The following is a 15,847-nucleotide window of genomic DNA, read 5'->3' on the forward strand; positions in this document are numbered from 1 at the left end:
TTTCTTTTTACTGACTGACATACCTCTATGGAATACTCTTGAAAAGAAATTAAAATCTTGCTTTGCCATTGTTGGTTTTTGCCACATGTTGGCTTCTTTTGTCTCAGGCATTCTGACCTTGCTCTTGAAACAATAGCATTTTAATCACTTTCAGCCTGGAAGGGAACTGATTAACTTTATTCCCAGAAGAATTGCACACAGTAGCCTGGGCTTTGGACTTGATGTGGAACCTGGACATATGCAGATGCAGAAATGGCAGCGCCCAGAATAGGATTTATTACTTTAAGATATATGTTTATGTCATGCAGGCCCCCACCTGCCAAGAATGAAGCATATGAATTTTGCCGCATGGGCATCAAATTTCGTAAGAGAAGGCCTATTATAAGGGGTTGCCAGGCCCCTGGCTGGAAAGACATTTTTGCATATTAACAGGCAGTGTTTGTAGACAAAGGACCATTCTCTGACATACGCAGAGCCAAGACATGGTCAGATCAGTTAGTCAGATGACTAACCTGTTTGGCAACCTGGAGTTTTCTGAATTGTACAGTTTTGAACTGAGAGCCGACAAAAAGCAGAATGCCCCTGGACTGAAACGGACCTCCTCTCCTGTCTTCCTGCTCCTATCTCTTTCTCACGGAACTCCATAAACCCACTGAAGACATATGAACCACAAGAGAACAGTGAACAAGGTTTAAGAAGAATACTGGGCCCCAATGAAAAGCAAGATCTACCTACAATCAAGGACTCTACAGTGAGCTAGCAAAAGTTTAGAAGGGGAAGGGGAAAAGAGTAACCAAGAGGGCAGGTTAAAGGAAGTCTGGGAGGAATCCCGGATGAAAATCCCTATTGTCCGGTCAGCCAACCCCAAAAAATGTGAAAAGTTCGACCCCACATCCTCCTATGTCAAGGCAGACATTTGAAGCACCCCACCTGAGTTGCTAACAGCACTTAAGAAAGACCTCTAGGGGGCAGAGAAACCATGAGGGTGATGCCTGACCTAGTCAAAGTGTCACAGGGGAGTGCAGTAGGGTCTGCACATATACCTGCAGGCAGAAGCGTCCCAGCGAACGAAGGGGCGATTAACAAAGAATCTTCCCCCACAGTCAGGGAAAAAGGGAAACACCCCCCCCCCCCCCATCCCCTGAAGTCAAAAGCCTTTGCATGACTCAGGAAAGCACTGAAAGAAAGTGCAAGATAGACCTGCCCACTACTGACTTTCTTGGAAAAAATTCCAATTTAGGGCTAATTAAAACTAACTCCCTTCCCCCACCCCCGGCAGAACTCAACAGGAACAAAGACTCGAAGCAGTAATGGCAATGGACAAACTGAAGAAAAATCTCCTCAAAGAACCACATGTTAATGGGATGCCAAAAAGACGGCAATTAAAGCAGCACTGGCACCAAGAAAAGACAGGCAATTTTAAGAAGCTTTAGGATTTTTGAATGAATGGAAATGAATGAGAGAAATGCATGAAATAAAAACAAGAAATGCTGGAAATACTCAGCAGGTCTGGCAGCATCTGTGGAGAGAGAAGCAGAGTTAACGTTTCAGGTCAGTGACCCTTCATCAGAGAAATACATGTTTTTCTGTATCTTATATTGTTCTCTCAACCTTTTTAATGAAATGCGCTTTTTTCAAAGCACATTTCATTCCACTGGGTGTGGAGGTGTCGTGCAGGCTCCCACCTACCAAGAATAAGGCATATTAATTTTGCCCCATAGACATTAAATTTCAAATTGTTGCTGGGAAGAAAAGGCCTGTTACAAGGGGTTGCCAGGCCCCTGGCTGGAAAGATATTTTTGCATATTAACCGAATGTTTGTAGACAAAGGACTAATCCATGACACACAAAATACACAGTGCCAAGACATGGTCTGACCAGTTGGTCAGATGACTAACCTGCTTGGAAACCTGGGGTTTTCCGAATTTTACAGTTTTGAACAGAGAGCCGGAAAAAAACAATGCTGCTGGACTGGGGCAGACCTCTTCTGTCTGTCTGCTCCCATTCCTCTCACGGAATTCCAAAAATCCACTGAAAACACCCCCAAGAGAGAAAAGTCTCCTGCAGTGAACAAGGTGTAAGAAGAATACTGGACCCCAACGAAAAGCAAGATCTACCTACAAAGACTGTACAGTGAGCTAGATGAACCATAACAACAATTCTTCAGATATTGCCTCAAACCTTTCCACTTTATTTTTCTTCTCTTTTCTGTCTTTATTTGCATGGGTGTATCATGTATACATGCTCGTGTGGGTGCATCGTGTATCCGTAAGCATCAACCGCATTAGAGTGATTTCTTGTCCAGAACCTTATCAAATACATTTTGGAAGTCCATGCAGACTAGATTCATAGATATGTCGCTGTTTACCATGCTGGTAACCTAGTCACAAAAAATCTATGCTCGCTATCTTTGTTCAGCTCATACTTGTCCAAGTGCTCATCACTCTGTCTCTGATAGATTCCAGTAACATCCCCACAGCTGATGTTACATTGACAAGTCTGTAGATATCTGGGGCTGGATTTTCGTCAGGAGCCGGGTCTGGTTTTGGGTTAGAAACCCGCCTCCATTGGGAAACTGATCCAGGTTCAGATTTTGTAATGGTTGAGCCCTTAATTGGTATGGCGATGGGTTTCCTGTCCACATAGAGTCAGTGGGGCCAGGGATGGAGGTGGTCAGATCAATCGTGGGACTCATTTAGATACCCCACGGCAGCCATCTGAGGCTGCTGGTTGTCCTTAGGCAGAGATGTGCCCTCCTCAGTGCCAGAGGGAAGCGAGATGCCACAGGAGAGCTGGAGACCTGGCACAAGAGGCAGGGTAGGGTAGACCTTCACTTCATCGATGCCAACCTGGATCTAATGCTGAAGGCCATAAGGGAGAGAAGGGAGATCCTCTTCCTAGAGGGTGGCAGGAGGAGACCATTTGATACAGCCGCAGCATCTCTCTGTTCAGCATCATCTCCCTCCACTTCCAATTCCTCCTGATTTCTCACCTCCCATTCTTGCTCCTCCCCGATGAGATGTCATTTCAGGCCCCTCAATCCTTAAGGTCCACATCTCTCTGGAATGCCATGTTATGGAGAGTGCAGCAGACCACCACAATGACCGAAACACTTGCAGGTGGGTATTGGAAGGTACCACCTGACTAGTCTAGGCACCGGAATCGCATCTTCAGAAGCCCAGTGTTCTGCTGAGTAGGTGGCATTGGTTGTTGCCTATGTCTGGGGCTTCCATAGTCAGGTGTCAGTAGCCATCTATTCAAGGGATTTCCCTCGTCGCCTAGAATCGATCCAGGCACTTTTGGGTGTTGGAGTGAAGATCTGAGGCAGTCTCGACTGGCGGAGGATGAAGGAGTCATGGCAGCTGCCAGGAAAGCGTGCGTACACATATAGAAAGTGTTGTGGTTGCAATTCAATTGGACGTTGAGGGAGTGGAAGCCTGAGGGAATCGGTCGATGGCGGCAATGTCCTCTGTGCCTGTGCAGGCCCATTGTACCAAAGTGGGTGTAGTTTCCCATCCTCCTGAATTTTTCAACCATTATCTGTCTGATGACACAATGTGCTGCTGACTGCCAGATGTAACCTAGGTCCACAGCTGATCCCGGGAACAACCTGGTTGCATGGAAATTCAGGGCGATGGTGACCTTGACCGCTGCAGGTAAGGGACTGCCATGGGGACCGTGAGGCCTCAGGTCATTGTGGATCAGAGCACAAATGTCCGAGACCGTCTGCCTGAATAGGCACAGCCTCCAACGGCACTGGCGCTCTGTCATTTGCGGGTAGCTGACAGTTGGGCGATAGACCCGATGTCTTGGGTAGCATCTTCTTCCCCTTGCATCCCCCTGCTGCTCTTCTGGCTGCCTCCTGTCCAGGAGTTTGCATCTACTGAAGCTCATCCTGGTTGTTCTGTCCAATATCAGAGTAGCCTGTTCCCATCTGAACTCCTTCAGCTGGGCTTTTTCTGTTCACCAGGCCTTCTGCCAACCCCAGTTGCCCAAGTGATGCCAGCAGGCTCACGTCTGACCACTGAGAAAACCAAGACTTAGTCACCATTGCTGAAGCTGTGGCACTTTTAGAGCAACTGTGCTTTATTTTAGATGTCTGTATTATGTTAATCAGCCCTCATGGCCCTACATATTGTTCACGTCTTCTGTACCCTGCTGTGTCCAGACATGGTGTTTTCCCCTTTGCCCTTCTATTAAAAATCTCAAACTCCTGCAGGCAAGCCTGTTAATGAGCTCAACAGGCCATTAGTTGGAGGTGTGCGGGCTTGCTATTCCCTCCCTCCCAGCATCCCTTTAAAAATCGCTTCGCGTTCCGGAGGGGGTTGGACCCGGTGCCGACCTCTGAGAACGTGATCTTCAAATTGCACGCACACCCACTTCCTGCCCCAGCGGGCTTTAAAAATCCGGCACTGGTTTCTCTCTCTCCCTCCTCCTCCCTCTCTCCTTTAATTAATCAAGTCTGCATTTGCAATCCAAAAGCACAATTTCTGATAGTGGAGAGTTTCGAAAAATTATGATCAATACATTTGTAGGCATTTTTGATACTGTGGGGTGGAACTATCGGGTCTTAGAGATTTGTCTATTTTGAGTGATGACGAAAAGCAGCACCCCACACTTTTGTGTTGAAAAATGGTAAATCTCACTCTGTAAAGTGCTTAGTAACATTTTGCAGTTTACTATAAGTGTAGGACTGTCAGCATAATCATGACACTGCTCAAATATGGGTCAAGTTTGTTTGCAGCTCAGTACAACAGCAATTTGAATGTCTGAGAAACAATTTCCAAATGAATGCTATTACTGCTATGTCTCAGCAATCTAGTTCTGTTGGCAGCTACTTTACAACTGCTTCATGAAGGTGGATTTGAAAGATATTTTCAGAAAATGAGCATCACTTAATAGGTGGAATCCATCACTTATTTGTGAGATGTAGTATTATTTTCTGTGATTGATTAACTTAGGTAACCTGGTACCAGTGCCTTAAAATTCCCAAATCATATATGTATCCAGGATGTACGCTTTGACCTAATTGTAACAGTGCGCAAGCAGATGATTTTTTTCCATGTTGGTAATTCCTGGTTAGTAGTTACACATTTTCTCTCAAGTGCACACAACTATTGCATGATTAAGAATTCCTGTCCACAGCATGGAGCAAGCATAGTTTGAGTCCCCCAGAACAGCACTACCAGATGGTTGCTATGATAAGCAACCAAATTTGATGATTTACATGTTAAAAACATGGCTGTGATTTTTACAGTAGATTAGATTAGAGATACAGCACTGAAACAGGCCCTTCGGCCCACCGAGTCTGTGCCGAACATCAACCACCCATTTATACTAATCCTACACTAATCCCATATTCCTACCAAACATCCCCACCTGTCCCTATATTTCCCTACCATCTACCTATACTAGTGACAATTTATAATGGCCAATTTACCTATCCACCTGCAAGTCTTTTGGCTTATGGGAGGAAACCGGAGCACCCGGAGAAAACCCACGCAGACACAGGGAGAATTTGCAAACTCCACACAGGCAGTACCCGGAATCGAGCCCGGGTTCCTGGAGCTGTGAGGCTGCGGTGCTAACCACTGTGCCACTGTGCCGCCCACTACAAGCTCTGCTTGTAATCAAATGCTCTCGAGATGCATCTCCGTACTTGATTACCCTTGTTGGTAAGAGCTTCATATTAATCAGATGTCACTCCATGCTTGATTTAATTTTTCAGGGGACCATCACCCATTGTATAGTTACGTTTTCACACTTCCTTTGCCAGTGCTCATTAACATAAAGTTACATAAGAATACACATACAAAAAGATAGGAAAAGAGAGTCTATCCCATTAATCCTGTCCCAAATGCTCACGACGCAACAAAACATAACCACTCTCAATCTTCCCTCCCTCATGTATTTTTTTAATCCCCCTGGAAGAGGCAAAAATAAAGCTTTTTAAAAAAAAAACAAGGCCAATTATGTGGTGGGGAGGGAAAGTCTACCAAATTGTCTCCAACCCCCGAAGGTGATCAGGATAAATTCTAGGAGATCACAGTGACCATGAGATGCAGCTCCAAGTCTCATCTATGCTGTGTTCACAGTGATATTAGCCACAGTGCAGAACTTTCCCTGTTCCTTTTTTCCAAGTGTTGTTGCGAATCTACACTCACCATGAGCCAGCAACTTGTTCAAGCATCAGCAACCCCCTCCATAAAGGAAAAAACACCCTGATATCTAACCTAGTTCTATTTTGTAACTCAGAAGAGTGACCCATTGTTGTCCCTAACCCATCTTGTAGGTTTTCCACAGAGACAATCCAGTCCATGCATCATTTTAAATGTTACAATTAAATTATCCCAAAGCACTCTATGCTTACCACAATAACTAAGCTTGGGTTCATTTTCTAGGGGCTATCATGATTGAGATCCAGTGGACCAAAATTGGCCATTGTTGTGGGGTATTCCCAAGCGCAGAGGCACCTGCCGTAAATATCATACTGTTTAAATATTATTTGAGTAACATATAATATTAGTGAACAGTGAGGAGGTTGCAAAGCACCATGGGGCTCAGTTAACTTGACCACATTCCACAGGAGTTGAGTAATCCAATCTCAAACAAAAGGCTAATTAAAATGAAAAGCAGACACCCTTGTGGAATGCTGACAAAGGTGCTAGCCTGTAACGAGGTGAAAACATCATGAGTAGTCCCCTATCTGTGTATGGGCTGGTAACGAGGTGAAGATAAGGGGGTATGGAAAACATCATGAGTAATCCCCTATCTGTGTATGAGCCGGTCATACAGCCCCTCTATGCCTAGTAACCGCTTCTATTGGCTCTAATAATCAATGTATATAATCGATAATCATTGTGATTGGACCTTGTCCGGCCGGGATGGGCTGAGTAACTGTTTGAAAATGTATAAGTATGGATGATTTTCCTTTGTTCAGTGGAGAGGCATCTGGACATCCCAGTGACCTGCCCCCCGCTGGCGTAGCTAAATAAACTGTTTGACATTGGAGCAGACCTGAGTGTCGAGTGATTCTTCTAGATTCATTCCCGCTAACAGCCACTGTTCCACATGACTTCTAGCAGCATCTAGTACAAGTAAACGATAGTTTTTTTTACTGAATTATCCTTGCTATCTATCCTAGTACTCTATTTGCCTCAGCAATAGCCTTGCTGCACTGGCTGGGCACCTTCAGAGACATCTAAATTTCTTTCCTACTCATCATACTTCAATTCTGCACATGGTGTACAGCAACAACTTATATTTTCGTTTAGCCTGTATCATAATAAAATGTCCCAAGGCACTTCACAGGAGCATTATAAAAGAAAATATGACACTGAGCCACATGAGATATTAGGTCAGATGACCAAAATCGTAAGGAGTGTCTTAGAGGAGGAAAGGGAGGTAGAAGGGCAGAGAGTATTCCAAAGCTTAGAGCCAAGGCAATAAAAGGCATGGCCACCAATGGTGGAATGATTAAAATCAGATGTTCAAAAGGTCAGAATTAGATGAGCATTGATATCTCAGGATTGTGGGGCTGGAGAAGGTTTACAGAAATAGGGAGGGTTGAGGTCATTGGAGGGATTTGAAAACAAGGATGAGAATTTTTAAATCAAGAATTTGCTTGACTGGGAGCCAATCTAAGTCAGCGAGCACAGGGTTGATAGGGGAACAGGACTTAGTCATGGAGAGATACAGCACTGAAACGGGCCCTTCGGCCCACTGAGTGTGTGCCGACCATCAACCACCCATTTATACTAATCCTACATTAATCCCATATTCCCTACCACATCCCCACCTTCCCTCAATTTTCCTACCACCTACCTACACTAGGGGCAATTTACAATGGCCAATTTACCTATCAACCTGCAAGTCTTTGGCTGTGGGAGGAAACCGGAGCACCTGGCGGAAACCCACGCGGTCACAGGGAGAACTTGCAAACTCCGCACAGGCAGTACCCAGAACCGAACCCAGGTCGCTGAAGCTGTGAGGCGAGTTAAGACATGGGCAGTAGAGTTTTAGATGACCTCAAGTTAACAGAGGATAGAATGTGGGAGACCAGCGAGGAGTGCATTGGAATAGTCAAGTCTGGAGGTAATTAAGGCATGAATGGGGGTTTCAGCAGCAGATGATCTAAGACAGGAGAAAAGTTGGGCGATGATAAGGAGGTAGAAATAGGCTGTCTTAGTGATGGTGCGAATATGTGGTCGGAAGCTCATCTCGGGGTCAAATGTAACATCAAGGTTGCGAATAGATTGGTTTAACCTCAGACTGCTGCCAGGGAGAGGGATGGAGTCAGTAGCTAGGGGACAGAGTTCGGAGCGGTGATCGAAAACAATGACTTCAATCTTCCCAATATTTTATTGGAGGAAATTTCTGCTCATCCAGTAGTGGATGTCAGATAAGGAGTCTGGTAATTGAGCAACAGTGTAAGAGTTGAGAGAGGTGATAGTGAGCTAGGTGTTGTCAGCGTACATGTGAGAACTAATGTGCTTTCGGATGATGTCACCAAGGGGCAGCATGAAGATGAGAAATAGAAGGGGGCTAAGCATAGATCCTTGGGGGACTCCAGAAATAACAGTGTGGGAGCAGGATGACAAGCCATTGAAAATGATTCTCTGGAAATGATTAGATAAGAATGGAACCAGGTGAGAGCAGTCCCTCCCAGCTGCACAACAATGGAGACGTGTTGGAGGAGAATGGTGTGGTCAACTGTGTCAAAGGCTGCAGATGGGTTGAGAAGGGAAAGTTTACCTTTGCCACCGTCACATAAGATGTGACAGTACCCGCAACACTTTAATCTAGATGATTAATCTGGATTGCGAAGAGCAAAAGTCCCATAATGGACTCCTGCAGGCCTCGACTAGTGACCCGTCTATGTGCAGAACCACTTACATTAATAACAACCCCCCTACCTGCAAGAATCCTATCCATGCCAGGCTTTTCCCTCTTATCCCATGGAACTCTTCCTTATAAAGTAATTTAGTGTGCAGCACCCTGTCAAAAGTTTTCTCAAAATGCAACCAAATGATGTCAACAGGGCTTCCTTCATCAACCAACCTGGTAACTTCCTCAACCAGTTGGTGAAGCATGTCTTTCTTTACAAAGTCCATGTTGTGTCTAATAACACTTACTCTGTACAGATGGTCATACTGGATATCTTCACTGATTCCTTCTCACAACTTTTCATTAACTGAAGTTCAGTTAATGGGATATGAGGTTAGTTAATTTCCTGGATCTGACTCTTTGTTTATATCTCCAATCCATGAGAAAAGTCCTTACTTCCAGTGAGCTGATAAATATATAAGCCAGTGGCTGACTTAACACACCTCGCATTTAATTAGACACCCTGTGGTGAATGCCATCAGGTTTTGCAGCCCTATCATGATTGAGATCCTTTATTTTATGCATCCACTTGGATATTCTCAATTGAAGTTCTAGCTGTACATTGTATTCATATTAGCTGAGCATCAGCTACTGGAGTGAAGACCAGTAAACTCATGACCTAGGGGTCTACTAGTAGTTGCCCTCCAGTGTCCTTTAATGTCTCTGTGGAGTCTTTGATTTATTCTGTGTACCAACATAACTTTTTAAAAAAAAGACTGTTATTGCCACCACAGTTATCCAATGTCTCCTTTTCAACTAACATTTTAGTTACTTTAACAGCAGCTATTGTAGCCTTGAGCTGATTCTGGTGGTTCTTTTCTCTTGGGAGTTATTCTCTCTTAATTTGTAGAAGTATTTATGTTTCAGTCTAATTTATCTTTGCAACGTAGTCACGTACACATCCATTAGCCATTTTTAGGCCAAATCCACTTTGTTTATCCAAATTTCTATGAATGCTTTTGCTCTTTCTTATGCTGGTCACGTGGCCACATCACTTGGCATAATCAGCAACTCTTACATTGCTAAAGGTCTAATTGTGTAAATTATAGGGCATCTAGAAAATTACCCTGTGTAGTTTTGCTAATTTGAGACAGAACTTTGCCCAGTTCTCATCAACCTTGTTTTCTGTTCATAAGCCAATTTCCAATTCTGCCAGCTCATTTCTGTTAATTTTGTAAGCCTTAATCATCCTTTAAATATCCAAGTAAATTATATTTGCTGGATCACCCTTGTCCACTAATAAACCTGGTTCCTCATAAAATTCCAGTGGACTTGTGAGGAATGAGCTATGCTTCTAAATCTTTGCTGACTAGATTCCTTATGACCTCTTCCCTCTTTAGATGAATACTGATGGCCTCCAGTAAAATGCTATCAAGCATTTACCCCAAGATTGATGACAGACGAACTGATCTATTATTCCTCAATCATGCTTTAAAAAAAAATTTGCAGGTAACATTTACTTCCTTCAATCCTCATATATAATCCTATGTTTATGAAGCTCTTAAAAAATGATGCAGATCCTTACCAACTTAGCTCCTGCATTATTTTGAGAATTATAGGGTACAGCCCACCTGCTCCAGGTAACCATGAGAATCTGATTCCTTGAGTGTCATTATAGAACGTTTTTTTGCTCACCTGTACAGACATTATTAATTCCAAAACCACTTGGACTGAATCTGGAACTTGTCCATAGCCTTTGTCAAGATTTTGGGAAGAATTAATGCAATGTATCCATATTTTACTGTTACTCAACATTTCTATCGCAATCATTCGTTAATGATCCATTAAGGTTTCCATTTACATTTTACAAAGCTGTTTGAATCCGTGGTTGCCATCTGGAGTTTTTTATGTAGTCTTCTTACCAATTGAAATACCAAAATAAAGGATAAATTCTAGTTATAACTTTGTCTCAATTTTAGGGTTATTTTGGCCTCCTCATTCCCCATTTGGTCTTTCTGCTTTTCTATTGACTGCTGTCCACATATACGTAACTCCAGTTCATCCCAGTGTTTGCTGACCTAAATTGGTTCCAAATCTGGCAAAGCCTCAGTTTTAAAATTCTCATACTCCTTTTCAGATCCCTCCATGGCCTCACTCCTCCCTATCTCCTCCAGCCCTTGCAAACCTTTGGGTTTTCTGCTCTCCTCCAATTCTGACCCCTCGCACGTTCCTTATTTTAATTGCTGCACTACTGGCGGTCATCCCCTTCTGCTGTCTCGGCCCAAAGCCTTTCAGTGTTTTGTCACGTGTAAGCATGTCAGCTATACCAACAACTTTTTTTTAATTCTCTTCTTTGTTTATTGGGTACATTAGATCTCAGTTATAATTAACTATCTTTTATCAGAATGGTTATTACTATACCCCCAATACCCCATATCACACAACTCATTACAGTATATTCTTGGTTCGCTTTCAAAAGGGAGACATCAGATAGTGCATGTTATGATTTGACAATGGTGTAACACTGATGTAAACATAATCCTGCTATGTTTTTGGATTATATGCTTAACTGTGATTATCTATTTTCTCTTGTTTGTTTTTAGCTGTAATTTAAGTGACCACTTTCCTCAGGGAAACTGATCCAAAGTTTTGTTCAGTCGTGTAAAACTGCAGATAATTACTGCTTTTAAAATTATAGCGTTCTCTTATTAACTTACTGGGTAACTAGGAACAGCTCTAATTTACTGTAGTTTATAAATGACAGATTTATAATACAATAATTATGAACCCACTAAACATCATTTAATTTAAATGTATTAGAAATATTTGGGCAACAGTTTTTTTTTGCAGTGCTCAAAAATTACATTATAAAGCTGACCTGCTTAGAAGCTCTGACCAGTAAATCTGCAATAAATACCTGTGAAGGATGTTAGTTTACTGAATCAGAACCAAAATAACTTGTAGCTTCAAAATAATTTGAATAATTGTGTATGGCACATTGGATAAAGCATGCGGCATTGACCCGATCAGGTAGTTACTGTAAAACGAGAGGCAAAGTTTTTTGATTTCAGAATAATTTTAGTTCAGATAGAGCATTATGTAAATGTACAGTTTATATTTTTGCCACATTTACCCAAATTCTCATTATTATTGCAATGCCTTTTCATTGAGATTTATTTTAACCATACCACCACCTATCAGTTTAAATTTTACTTCATTTTAATCTTCTATTCAGTGATCTTCATTCCAGTCCCAAAGCTATTACTTATCAAACCAGCCGGTTTTTTCAAGTATTCATCTGCAGGAGCCAGTGCTTTCATTGGTACCCAACACGTTATGAGGTGAAACTCATTGCTATTCCACCAGTGTGACTCCATATCTTAACAAGACTATTGAATCCATGCTGTTCAAATGCAGACTGATGTAATAAACAGAATAAAAGAACTGATTGTAATCCAGTATTAGGGCCATGGCTAAGACTAACAAGAAGATCACTGATGAATGCTATTAACTTCCAGGGGCTTGACTAAAAGTGAGATTAGGTATTGTTCTCCCTGGAGGAAGGATACAAGCCTAAGCCTGGCTTGGATTGCCAGCAAACAACTTGTGTAAAATGCTTGGATCCGATGGCTGATAATTATGTGTTAGGTAGACCATAAAATAAACTAATCGATCAATCTCATTTTGTGGAATGATTGGGTAAATTAGGTTGCTTTTTTGTTAAGGGATTCATATCTCTTCAATTGTTGCTTAAGACTCTTGGCAATCTGCTTTGCTGAATATCCGTGTATAAGATGCTTTATTGTTAATGATCAAATTTGTTATTATTCAACAAATTAGAGTTAACAACGTGCTTCATTCTGGCTACAATGTGCTATATAGCCTATAAAGATAAATCCTCTTGTGCCTTATCAGTACTGAAAGATCCAACCTCATCTCTGCAGTCAGTTAAGAACACATCACAAAACTGCTGCTGAACAGGGGGAAGTGGATTGTTCAATGATGCTGCAACTTCAGTATTATATTCTGTAAACATCAAAGCATGGCCAGAAAAAGAACAGCTCATTTTCGCGACAAATATTAGTGATGATTTAAATAGGCTGTCAGTAACAACTTCAGCAAAAATAAGGTTTTCACACCATATCATTGAAGATTATGTACCTTTTCACAATGTTTCTGGTACAATCCTTCCAGTTTCAACAGGGAAAAAATGCTTGCAGATAGACGGAAAAAGCTGTTGGATCCAGTGCTAAGTCTGTATACTGATCCACAATGTACTTTACAGGACACAATTTCTTTTAAAAGTTGCTCATGATTTTCTGATAAAGTTGAGAATTCAATTTGGACTGGCTTGATGGCCAGATCTTGAAAGTAAAATGAAAGCTGGCAAAATTACTGTACCTTTTTAAATAAAATTAATATTTATTATTGTGAACTTCACTTGAGAGATCAGCTTAGTTCAGATTGATTTCATTCTCTCAAGCAAATGATTCTATGAAGTAGAATGATCCCCTGACAATAGAATCAATACTCTGGCAATCTAGTGACTGCCCACTGGTTACAAATCATGGGAAAGCCTGAACAGCTCGGAGTCAGTGAATTCCAAAAAGGCAGTGTTACTTCTTAGGCTATTGCTTCATTGACTCCCCATTGCAGATCAGAAAGTGCAATATTGCTGCACAAAGCCATGGAGAGAAGCAATTGCTGCAAGGTTTTAAATATCACATAAGGTAGTGTGGTCTGTCACTGGCGTCAAAAGAGAAATTTTTTTAAAGAACGAGAAGAATTGAGGTGTGATCTATAGATTGGTACAAATATCAAGTGAACAGAAAAATACTAACAAAAAAGTCGGTAGCTACAAAACAAGGGGAAACAGACTGTAAATTATTGTCAACTAAATCAATTGTACTTGTAAACTTCTGCTTGTCGTCTCTCTATGTGGTGTGACATTATTGTCTGCTATCAAGAATACGACATGGACATAAATTACTAACTGGCACAGGGAGGTGGTGGCATAGTGGTAATGTCACTAGACTAGTAATCCAGAGCTCTGGGGACATGGGTTTGAATCCCACCACAGCAGATGGTGAAATTTGAATTTAATTAATAAATCTGGAATTAAAAGCTAGTCTAATGGTGACCATGCAACCATTGTCGATTATTGCAAAAACCCATCTGGTTCACTAATGTCCTTTCGGGAAGGAAATCTGCTGTCCTTACCTGGTCTGGCCTACATGTGACTCCAGACCCACAGCGATGTAGTTGACTCTTAAATGCCCGTTGAAATGGCCTAGCAAGCCAGTCAGTTCAAGGGGTGGGCAATAAATGCTGGCCTAGCTAGAGATGCCGACATTCCACAAAAAAAAGGAATCACATGGTTGTCATAAGGAGAGCCAGGACACAACGGAGTAGATACTGAATGAGGGCCGAGTGGGCTCACCCCTTTCCTGGTACACAGAAATAATCCAGAATTGCAGTCTCAATGTAAGTTGAGTTTGCAGTTAACGTATGTCAGGCCTAATATGGGAGCCAGCCAACACTTTGGGTGTGACCAGGCAACCGTGTTGTCACTTGGATTGAACTGTGGCAAATTAAATTCAATAAAGACAAATGTCAAGTATTGGAGATTAGAAATAAAAATAGAAGGTGTGTATTGCATTGATAGGATGGAACTTGCCGAAGTTGAGTCGCACTTGGGGTGTCAGTTGAAATGTCATCGACCATATCTAAATGGTATGACGTGTCAATAAACATAGTAAATCGTAAATCAGTTGAGTTCGAGTTCTCAGAGGTCCTGCTGCAGCTGCACAATGTTTTGTTTGGGCAGTGCCTGGAGTATTTGATACAATTCTGGCTTTAGTAATTTATGAATACTAGATGTAGTACAAAGGACAGCAGTGAGGCTGATATCTGATGTCGGAATCAAGAATTATAAGGAATGACTTGATAAGTTAAGGCTCTTCCTCAGTAAGATACGTTTCCAAGTCGACCCGAGATGTAAATGGGTTAGTTAAAATAGGAAACCAAGAACAATGCAACACCTGGCATTTATTTTCCACCTTTAGTGTAGAGAACGACTGACTCAAAGGCACTTCACAGAGGGGAAGACAAAAGAAGGTTAGCTTAAATTAGAGTAAAGACAGATACTGAACCATGGTAAAAGAATTGAGAGAAGTTAATGATATGGGTTTTGAGAAGGTTTCTTAAGATGGCGACAGAAGGCTTTAGCGAAAGGACTTCAGAGAGAAGGGTCAAAATGGCTGAAGGCTGTTCTGCCAAATGTTAGGGCAAACGATGAGAAGGATGAAAAAAGCATAGAATTAGGGGACCAAAAAGGCTGGCCAAAGTTGCAGAAAACAGGCTATCTAGGGCTGTGGAGAAATTTCAGAATTTTCGATGCTAAGTGCAAGGAAATGGGAAACAAGAACAGATGCACAAGAGAAAACTAAAGATGGATCCCTGGGGAACTGTGAAGGTTCTTGTGCAGGAGTGAGAATCAAAGCTATTAGAGATGTATTGGCTCCATCAGGCAGAATGTTGTGAACAGTGTCTGCGCTGTGGTTAGCACCGCAGCCTCACAGCTCCAGGGACCCGGGTTCGATTCTGGGTACTGCCTGTGCGGAGTTTGCAAGTTCTCCCCATGTCTGCATGGGTTTTCTCCGGATGCTCCGGTTTCCTCCCACATCCAAAGACTTGCAGGTTGATAGGTAAATTGGCCATTATAAATTGCCCCTAGTGTAGGTAGGTGATAGGGAATATGGGATTACTGTAGGGTTAGTATAAATGGGTGGTTGTTGGTCGGCACAGACTTGGTGGGCCGAAGGGCCTGTTTCAGTGCTGTATCTATAAATTAAAAAAAAATAAATATGTGAGAACAGTTTCACAGAGTTGGCCAATGAAGGAGAGTTGATGGAGGAGCGTGGTGATGTGGTTAAGGAGGAATAATTTAACAATCACAAAGGAGATCGTCCTGTCTTTGGCTAGGGCTGAAGCTGAACTCAAGGGATTCAAACAAAAAGTT

The 15,847-nt window shown here is 42.2% G+C and overlaps 1 protein-coding gene across 8 annotated transcripts in view; it reads left to right on the forward strand.

The window, feature by feature from the left end:
• The window catches only part of tbc1d22a (TBC1 domain family, member 22a), a 534,956-nt gene that overhangs the window by 377,066 nt on the left and 142,043 nt on the right, over positions 1-15,847 (forward strand). For 2 of the 8 annotated variants that reach the window (XR_010977650.1, XR_010977651.1), the window contains one exon: positions 10,227-10,335. The exons of the other annotated variants lie outside the window; for them this stretch is intronic. The gene's annotated coding sequence lies outside the window, so the exon portion shown is untranslated. The remainder of the gene's footprint in view (positions 1-10,226; positions 10,336-15,847) is intronic. 8 annotated transcript variants of the gene reach the window in all.

Source organism: Heterodontus francisci, chromosome 27 (genome assembly GCF_036365525.1).
Source record: "Heterodontus francisci isolate sHetFra1 chromosome 27, sHetFra1.hap1, whole genome shotgun sequence".
Taxonomy (NCBI): domain Eukaryota; kingdom Metazoa; phylum Chordata; class Chondrichthyes; order Heterodontiformes; family Heterodontidae; genus Heterodontus; species Heterodontus francisci.